Source organism: Peromyscus maniculatus, chromosome 6 (genome assembly GCF_049852395.1).
Source record: "Peromyscus maniculatus bairdii isolate BWxNUB_F1_BW_parent chromosome 6, HU_Pman_BW_mat_3.1, whole genome shotgun sequence".
NCBI classification, from domain to species: Eukaryota; Metazoa; Chordata; class Mammalia; order Rodentia; family Cricetidae; genus Peromyscus; species Peromyscus maniculatus.
In genome coordinates, this window is record NC_134857.1 from 91,924,393 (window position 1) to 91,933,514 (window position 9,122).

Sequence of the window (9,122 nt, forward strand, 5' to 3'; positions counted from 1 at the left end):
ACAGGGAGCGGCACTATAGAAAGTTGTGACTATTGAAGGATGTATGTCATTAGAGGTAAGATTTGAGGTTTCAAATGCTCAAGCCAAGCCTGGGGTTTCTCTCTTCCTGCTGTCTGTTAATCCTGATATATAGAATGTTCAGCTACCAATCCAGCACCATGCCTTCCTTTGCCTGCTATGGTGATAATGGACCAAAACCTCTGAACTGGAAGTCAACCCCAATTAAATATTTTCTTTATAAGTGTTGCTATGGTCATGGCATCTCTTCACAGTGTGTGGTGATATTTTGTTTGTTCTCTAACAAATGAACCTTGCCTGAAGATCAGAGGGTGGAGCTAGCCATTAGTTAACCATACAGGTCTGGAGGTCTATGCAGAAAGGAGACAGGAAGTGATGTGGCTGGGCAGAGAGAGAAATATAAGGCAGGTGGAGAGAGGAGCTCACCCCCTTTTTGGGCTGAGGAGTTGTGGAGGTAAGATGTGACTGTGGCTACTCCATTACCTCTCTGATCTTTCAGCATTTATCACAATATCTAAATCCAGGTTTTTGTTATTAAGACCAATTAGAATTCATTCTATATCTGGCACCCAACTTTGGGGCAGGAATTCCTGAAAAAACTACCTGCCAGTGGCTTTGCAGCCACCTACATATGTCAGACCTGCATGTGGCCTGAGTCACTAACCTGCTGGTTAAGTTTACTTCTCCTTTTTCCCTAAGACTCTGAGCAAATTTGAGATTATTTGTTTTTCTGTTACAGGCTCTCTGTAACAAACTTCACAGACACAAGGGCTCAATTCACTGCTGTAGTTAGCCCTTAACCACCAGCTAGCTCTGCTTTTAGGTAGTTCCCTCAGCATATGTTTCTTCCCCATGATCCCCTGTGTGTGTTTTTCAGACAGCAGGTTCCCTCTCCTGTGGGTGGTGGGCTTTCCCTGGACACTCTCCTCAGGTTACTGCCCAACTAGGTAGCTGTCTTGATACCTGCTCAGGCTTCTACTGATCTATGAAGCAACAGTCAGCCTCACGTTTCACCATCATCTGAATTGTCATCATTGGCAGATTTGTTGAGACAACTGAGAATTCTTAAAAGGAGGAATTAGTTAAAAGAGAGAGTTTTTTTCCCACATTCAAAAAGGAGAAACACCATTACAATGGAGGGATTTAGATCTCTGTATGATATTACACTGGGTGGTTTGGAAATGGAACAAATAAATGAATGGATAATTAATTTAGATGGGATTTATGTAATGTCAATTATAAATATTATCAGTTTGATCATTTTTTGTTTTATCACTAAAAAAGTTGGTTAATATGAGTGCTAAGATACAAGTTTTAGAAAAACTTATTAAAAAAGATCATAGACACATTCAGACCCAGACAGAGGAATTTAAAGGAGACCCAATATCAGCATTGCATTATAAGGTTAGAGAGGAATAGCCTAAAGTTTTCAAACAACCAACTTTAATTTATCCAGCACCTTACAAGAATTGACAAATTATAGATATCCCCAAGGCTGTGTAAGAGTTGACTGGCAAACCTGTTGGGTTTCCAGGTTAGAAACACATCAGAGAAATTACAGGCCTCAGAACAGCTGGAATAGGAGCAACTAATGCTCAGCATACTGAAGAATCAACCAGTCCTTCTCATTTTCCTGTATTTGTCCTCCTGGAAAATGGAGAATGGTAGGTTATCTAAGCACTGTTAATAATGTGATTCAGCCAATGAGTTCTCTACACCCTAGAATTCCTTTGCTGTTTCTATTACCTAATGGATGACCTCTTATGTTTTTGATTTAAAAGATTGTTTACTCATCATACATTTACAAGAAAAAGACAGAGAAAACTTTCCTTTATGGTGCCTATTTATAATAATTCTGTTTGTTTAGAAATGATGAACGGTTCTCCCACAAGGAATGTTAAATATCCCTACCCTCTGATCTTCAGGCAAGCTTTATTTGTTAGAACACATTTCCCCCTTTTTGCCTAAAATAAAAACGGTTATAACTAATATAAGAAAATGTATATATAATAAGTACAATAACCATATGCAACATATACAGGCAATAAATACATCAACAATGTGTAATCCATAAGCATGCCTAACAGAAATCTTTGAAGTCTCTAAAAGGATTATGGAACCACACAATGACAATTCTACCAGGACTATGATAATACCACTAAGCTGACAAACACCACTCCAAGACTGGCTTTGGACTACAAACTGCTAAGAATAATTTCAAGGTGGCTAGCTAAGATGATCCAGCATCACAGACTACTATAGCCAGCACTTGAGGCAAGCACTGAACTTTCCCATTTTGCAACTGGACAACAAATGATACAGCTACCTCTATGAGATCTTGACCATTAACCCAATTTTTTATTTTCAGGATTTCCTAAATATGCTGCTACCCCAGACAGAAGAAAGTAATTTTAAGAACATGATGCCCACATTCCCAAGAGATGGGGTGGGTGAATTTTGGCCTTTTAATGGGTTATGGATATTTGTCATTGTTTAGGGTGGTTATTTGCAAGTTGTTATTGATAATGGTAAAAACAAAAGAGGGTATATGGAAATAATAGGATAAAAGAGTAGATTGTTGAATCTACTTTTAAAAAGCAACCACATTTTGAAAATATTTTACATTGGTTTACATCTTTGTATATTGATATAAAGTTGAGGTTATTTTTGATAGAACATACTGTAGGTATGTTTCTACTCTTCTTCAAAGTATTGTACCTATACAGCTTATTTAATAATGTAATGCAAATTTCTATTCATTGAAAGTTATTATTAATAACTATTTAGGATAATAAAGAAATGTGGGTTAGTAGTTACTTACCTATTACAATAAAACTTGTAGTTATATTAAGTATTTTTTCAAGGTCAAAAAGAGATATATTTTAGATAGACAAGTCATCCTCAAACACTTCAGAGATCTACAGAATATGACATTTAAGATGTTTTAATAATATGGGTTCTTTTTTTATAACAATGAGACATGTCTGCTCCTGGCAGCACCAATCTATTCCAGAGAAGATGATGGGCATCAAAGAAATTCCATATGGAGTTAATTTCTTTGTGACAAAAGTTAGCCATTAGGCAAGAAAATGTTCTTGCCTGGACTGCTGACATGCTGTCCAAATTTGACAAGCAGTACAGAAAAGAAAGTGACTGCTCAACTTTGTCAAGACAAAGTAGGAAGGCCCTTTAGAATATCCTGCTATGCAGAAAAGTCTGTCAGAGATTCTAGGCTATTAGGCCAAAGCTGGATGCCCCAACCTTACAGAAGAATGTTGGGTTACTGGCAAGAGAGCCAGATATTTCTGTCATTTCTCACTTTTGTTGGAAGTCACTTGCTTGCACAACCTGATTACTCAGGTAATATTTTCTTCAGTCTCTGATGGAGTTGAAGTCTTTGTAATTATAGTTTTCCTTGCTACCTAATTCAGAAAAGAATTTCACTAAAGAGGTGTAAAGTGTATAGGTTGTGAGACATTAAAAGGTAGTTTTAGTAATGCAAGTTAGAATAGAAAGTGAATTAGATACAACCTTTTGAACTCACCCAGATTTGATAGATAATGGAGTATTTTCTATGAATTTGTCAAATGTTTATGAACTAGATATTGATGATGTATTTATTGCATATATATATACTGTATATAATTATTGTACTTATTATATATAATTTTATATTAGTTATAACCATTTTTATTTTAGACAAAAAAGGGATAAAAATGATGATATTTTGTTTGTTCTCTATCAAATAAACCTTGCCTGAAGATCAGAGGGTGGAGCTAGCCATTAGTTAACCATAGAGGTCTGGAGGTCTATACAGACAGGAGATAGAAAGTGATTTGGCTGGGCAGAGAGAGAGGAATATAAGGTAGGCAGAGAGAGCAGCCTGCTCCATTTTTCAGTTGGAGGAGTCATGGAGGTTAGAGGTGACTTTGACTGCTCCTTTACTTCTCTGATCCTTCAGCATTTAGTCTAATATCTGACTCTGGGTTTTTACTATTAAGATGAATTAGAATTCATGCTACAACAGTGCATATTTTTAATTTCATTACAGAATCCAGTGATAATTGATATCATTACATGCAACATATTTGTCTTAATATTTTAGGTATTTTCTAGCCATTCAAAAATTTGATTTCATCATTTAAATTTTTTTTTAATTCAAGCCCATCAAATATATACATGGCCTCTATGTTTCTTTGGGATTAGTTATTTATAATGTTCCTAAATTAAAGTATACAAAGAAGACATTAAGTTAAGTAGCTGATACACTGCAATAACTAAACTGCAATAAATTAAAATCAAAGACATTTTATATTGAATTGTCTTTTTTTTAAATAAAAGATGGTTTTAAATAACAGGGTTGTTTTGGAGTTTGTACTTCTTGTTTATTAATCTTGTGGCATTTGTGCAGATTAGGATTTCCAAACTTTCATCTTTCTATATAGAAATCTTAAGTAATGACTCTGATATAATATACTATAACTTAACTGTTGGTGATAAGATAAGGGGTGATTTCCCTTTGAAACTTCAGTACCAGTGATATGTTCTCTAGTTTATGATAGTTGTTGACAAGTAACCTTTCCCAAAGTTTCTCATGAGTTAGACTTCCTCCACTACTTGCCTTCATTTCTGAAATGTGCATGTGATTACCATTTAATGACAATTCATAGTTTTAGGCATCAATAGTTTCAGATATTTACATAACTTTGACATGTTTTGGAAAATAGTTTATATTCTTATTGATAGCTTATGTTTATGTTTGATAATTAACTATACCCCTCATTCATATTTTAGCAGAATGCTTAGCCCATTTTCCAGTTAATATTTATTGATGTTTTATAACTGAAAAAGTTATTTTTCTATTAATATTTACATCTTTTGAATTATATTTTGCCCTTAATTTTCAATCGCAATCAATAAGAAAAATAATGTTTAAAATTTAGTTTTCACATTAATGTGTGAACAAGTACACAAAAAAATCCATTTGCCTTAATGTCAATCTGTACTCCTAATTCTTTTCCCTCCCCTCCCTCCCGGAGCTGAGGACTAAACCCAGGGCCTTGCACTTGCTAGGCAAGCACTCTACTACTGAGCTAAATCCCCAACCATGTACTCCTGATTCTAAAAGAAGCATATAAATACTTAAATCTAGAATTATCATTGTATTTGATGGAATCAACTTTGCCAGAGTCCAGCTCTGGATGAGGGCAGGGTCTGAAGATGGATAGGTGCAAGAGAGGCGATGGAAGAATCAAACACAGGACACGTCTTAGTTTTATTTTAGGAGAGATGGACAGAGAGGAAGCATATGGGAGTCATCCCTGGTAGGATAGGTCCCAGCAGAGGATGTAAGGATTAGCAAGGGAAGGAAGTGAGCCAGGCCCTGGTGGTCAAGAGAATCTTGAAGCCTGACTGACTAGCAGCCAGAGTGCTTCTTTATTTATACAGAATTTAGTAAGGAGGGATACATTCATGATGTTCCATAACATTTATCCTAAGTTTTGGTTTTGGACAATGTGTCTCGTGTCCTTTTGCTCATCTCTTAGTCATCATCAACAAAATATGATAGAACAGAGTTATCATTTCCAATCATTTTCCCTCAAGTTTTGACATTATTAATAAATAGAGTTATTCTTATTCATTAACCCTATAACCCAATTTTTAAGAATCTAAAGGAATATGTTCTCAGGCTGGTAGCTTTGGTTGCTTCAAGAACAATAGACCGAAGTAAAATCTTCAAGCCACCCTGAGCATTTTGTCATTTCTGAAGCAGCATATTATTAACTCTTAATGGTCAGAATGCCCAGGAAAAAACATCAGGCTAAAGATGCTGCAGTTCTTATCAAATTCTGGCATAATACAATGTTTATATTTTTATAGAATTTGTTTATATGTCTAATCCCAACATTCTGTTGTTCTTTGGTCATATGATACCACAGTAGCTCTGCATGTACTAACTTTTCTAAGAAAGGGTGTTCCTGATGTCTTATAATTTTGTCATCCTTCCACTTCATAATTTGATCATCAATATGTCTCTGTGTAGGGCAGAGGTATGTGCCACAGAATTATCTGAGTATACAGCAGGAAGAGACTTGTAATCTGAATTGTGGACAATTCCTCTAGCCCACCAAATCTTGTTGACCTTTTGAAGTTTATTTTGTTTTGAATATCTTGTTCCTGTGTAATTACAGGGGCAGATGTTTCAAGAATGTCTCATAGTCTCATGAAAAGATGTCTGGTTTCTTTATGTGTTACAACCCCCAAGGCTTAAGGAAGACTATCAAGTAGATAAGGTTATCCTCCCTGAAAGCTGGGGGAATAGTATGTTCAGGACTGTCTTGAGGAAGCTTATAAGCAGCATTTTTGGGAGAAGACATAAATGATTCATAAAAAAATTCTATCAATCCAATATACTCAAATTGTACAAATATTAAATGTTCCTCAAGTATGCAACAGGTGGAGATGTAAACCAAAGGCAGTATAGCAGCCATCATGTAGTTCAACTCTGCTGGGTCTTTGTCAAGCAGCTATGGCTTTATGACTTCTGCCATTCCATTCAGATGTAGCTGTGCCACAATTTTTTGTGCATTGTTGTAACAATTTGAACAAATGGTAGTAATTTCCATTTCTTACCCAAATCTGATTAATACCATAAAAGAACTTTAATCTATAAACCATAACATCAGATTCTTTCCCCTAATATTTGGTTTACTTTCAACATAAGATTACAAATTCTTCTGTTATGATCCAATGCTTCTGAGAAATATTTCCTTTGAACTGTATATTGAAACCTCTTGAGAATCAATTGAAGGCTCTTTCCCTCTCTCCCCATCTCTCTGTCTTTGTCTCTGTTTTTCCTCCTCTCTCTCTTCTAATTCCTCTTTATAATTACTCCTGTACTTGAATTCTTGAAGTACAGAGAAAGAAAGCCAGTAAGGCTGATCTGCCTTAAGGTATACATAAAAGCAAACAAAACTTGATATTTGCTTAGTTTACAGTTAAATACAAACATCATGGCACTGAGAGGAAGTTGTGCTGTTTAACTTTGTTCTTCCCTTTTAAAAATTCTGGTTATGGTGGAAGAAACAGGCGTGCGGCGTGGGGGAAGCAGAAGAAAACAAGGAAATATGCGACTGTGAAGCGAATGCTTAGTCTCAGAGATGAGAGACTTAAAGAAAAGGATAGATTAAAGCCTAAAAAGAAAGAAAAGAAAGATCCCAGTGCACTGAAGGAAAGAGAAGTCTCCCAGCATCCTTCCTGCTTATTCTTCCAGTATAATACACAGCTGGGTCCACTTTACCACATCCTCGTCGATACCAACTTCATCAACTTTTCCATTAAAGTCAAACTGGACTTAGTGCAGTCAATGATGGACTGTCTGTACGCCAAGTGTATCCCTTGCATAACTGATTGTGTGATGGCTGAAATTGAGAAATTGGGACAGAAGTATCGAGTGGCACTAAGGATCGCCAAGGATCCACGATTTGACCGATTTCCATGCACATACAAAGGAACCTATGCTGATGACTGCTTGGTCCAGAGAGTCACTCAGCACAAGTGTTATATTGTGGCCACAGTTGACCGGGACCTCAAACGAAGAATCTGAAAGATCCCTGGAGTTCCTATCATGTACATTTCTAACCATAGGTACAACATTGAACGGATGCCAGATGATTATGGAGCTCCTCGGTTCTAATTCTTACTCAACAAAATTTGCTTGCCTTTCTTTGACCAGCTTTCTCTTTTGTCAATTAATTAAACATACTTTTTGATGTTTTTTTAAATGACATTTTGTCTCAATTTAAAAAATAGCTACATCTTTTTAAAAATTGTATTTTTTTTGTGTGTATATATGTATGTATGTGGGGGCCAGAGGCCTCAGATCCCCTGGAGCTGAAGTTACAGGTAGTTGTAACATGCCTGAGAACTGAATTGTCCTCTGGAAGAGCTCTTAACCGCTGAGCCAAACTGTGTCTTTTTATAAGTCACCTAACTGTAGTGACTGTTCTCACTATTGTGACAAAAGTGACGTAGGGAAGGAAGGCTTTCTTTTGCTCCATGCTTTCTGGGTATAGTCTGTACAGACTGCACTGTGGCAGGAACATAGGGAGCAGTGAAGAAGCAGAGAGGTGAGTGCTTAGAGTCCAATAGTTTTTTTTTTATTTTTATTTATTTATTTTTTAATTTATTTTTTGTGTTTTTGAGACAGGGTTTCTCTGCATAGCTCTGGCTGTCCTGGATCTCACTCTGTAGACCAGGCTGACCTTGAACTCACAGAGGTCTGCCTGCCTCTGCCCACCCTCCACCTCCAGTGCTGTGGGATTAAAGGTGTGTGCCACCACTAAAAAAAACAAAAACAAAAACAAAAAAAAAAAACAAAAAACTGGTTATGTATTGTTTTGCTACAAATGGAAAGCTATGATATAATTATGTTAAACATTACTCAGTCTTAGTGTTTAAAAACATGAATGTACTTGATATTAATGTGAATGTGTATATGTGTATATGCATGGTGCTTATGTGTGGTCACCTGTGCCACTGCATGTGAGGAGGTCAATATAATTCTGCAAAGCCAGTTTGTCTTGGGTCTTGGAAACTGAACTCATGTTTCATGATTGCATGAAAAATACCTTTACCTGTGAGCCACATTGCTAACCTTGTCATTTAATTTCAACAGAATTTTGGGGGAAGATAATGGCCTGTATCTATCATTCAAATAATATAATCTTTATATCATTTTAAAACAATATAAAGTGGATATGATTTCAAATAAACATTTAAGGTCAAACAACTCACTTGTTATTTCCATAGTTTCAACCAATTAGAACATGTCTGCTATCTATGTACTGTGCACTTTCTTGTACCAGTCCTACCTCTTCAGTGCATTTACATTTCTGTTCTTTTTAGAGGAGTTAAGGTTTGACTCCAGGGATCAATATGTCAAGAAAAGGTCAGGTTCTTGCATTATAGTAAAATGGAAGTAGCTGATGCTTTGAGTTCACTGGGCTTGTATTTTATACACTTAAATACAAAAAGAAACACAAAAATGTGTGAAGAAATTGATACTTTCTAAACATTGGAAAATAAAGTTGATTCATAACAAG

General features: G+C 36.0%; 1 pseudogene; it reads left to right on the forward strand.

Moving 5' to 3' along the window:
* Positions 1-7,125: 7,125 nt before the first annotated feature.
* LOC102913275 (rRNA-processing protein FCF1 homolog pseudogene) lies at positions 7,126-8,343 on the forward strand (annotated as a pseudogene).
* The last annotated feature ends 779 nt before the right edge of the window (positions 8,344-9,122 follow it).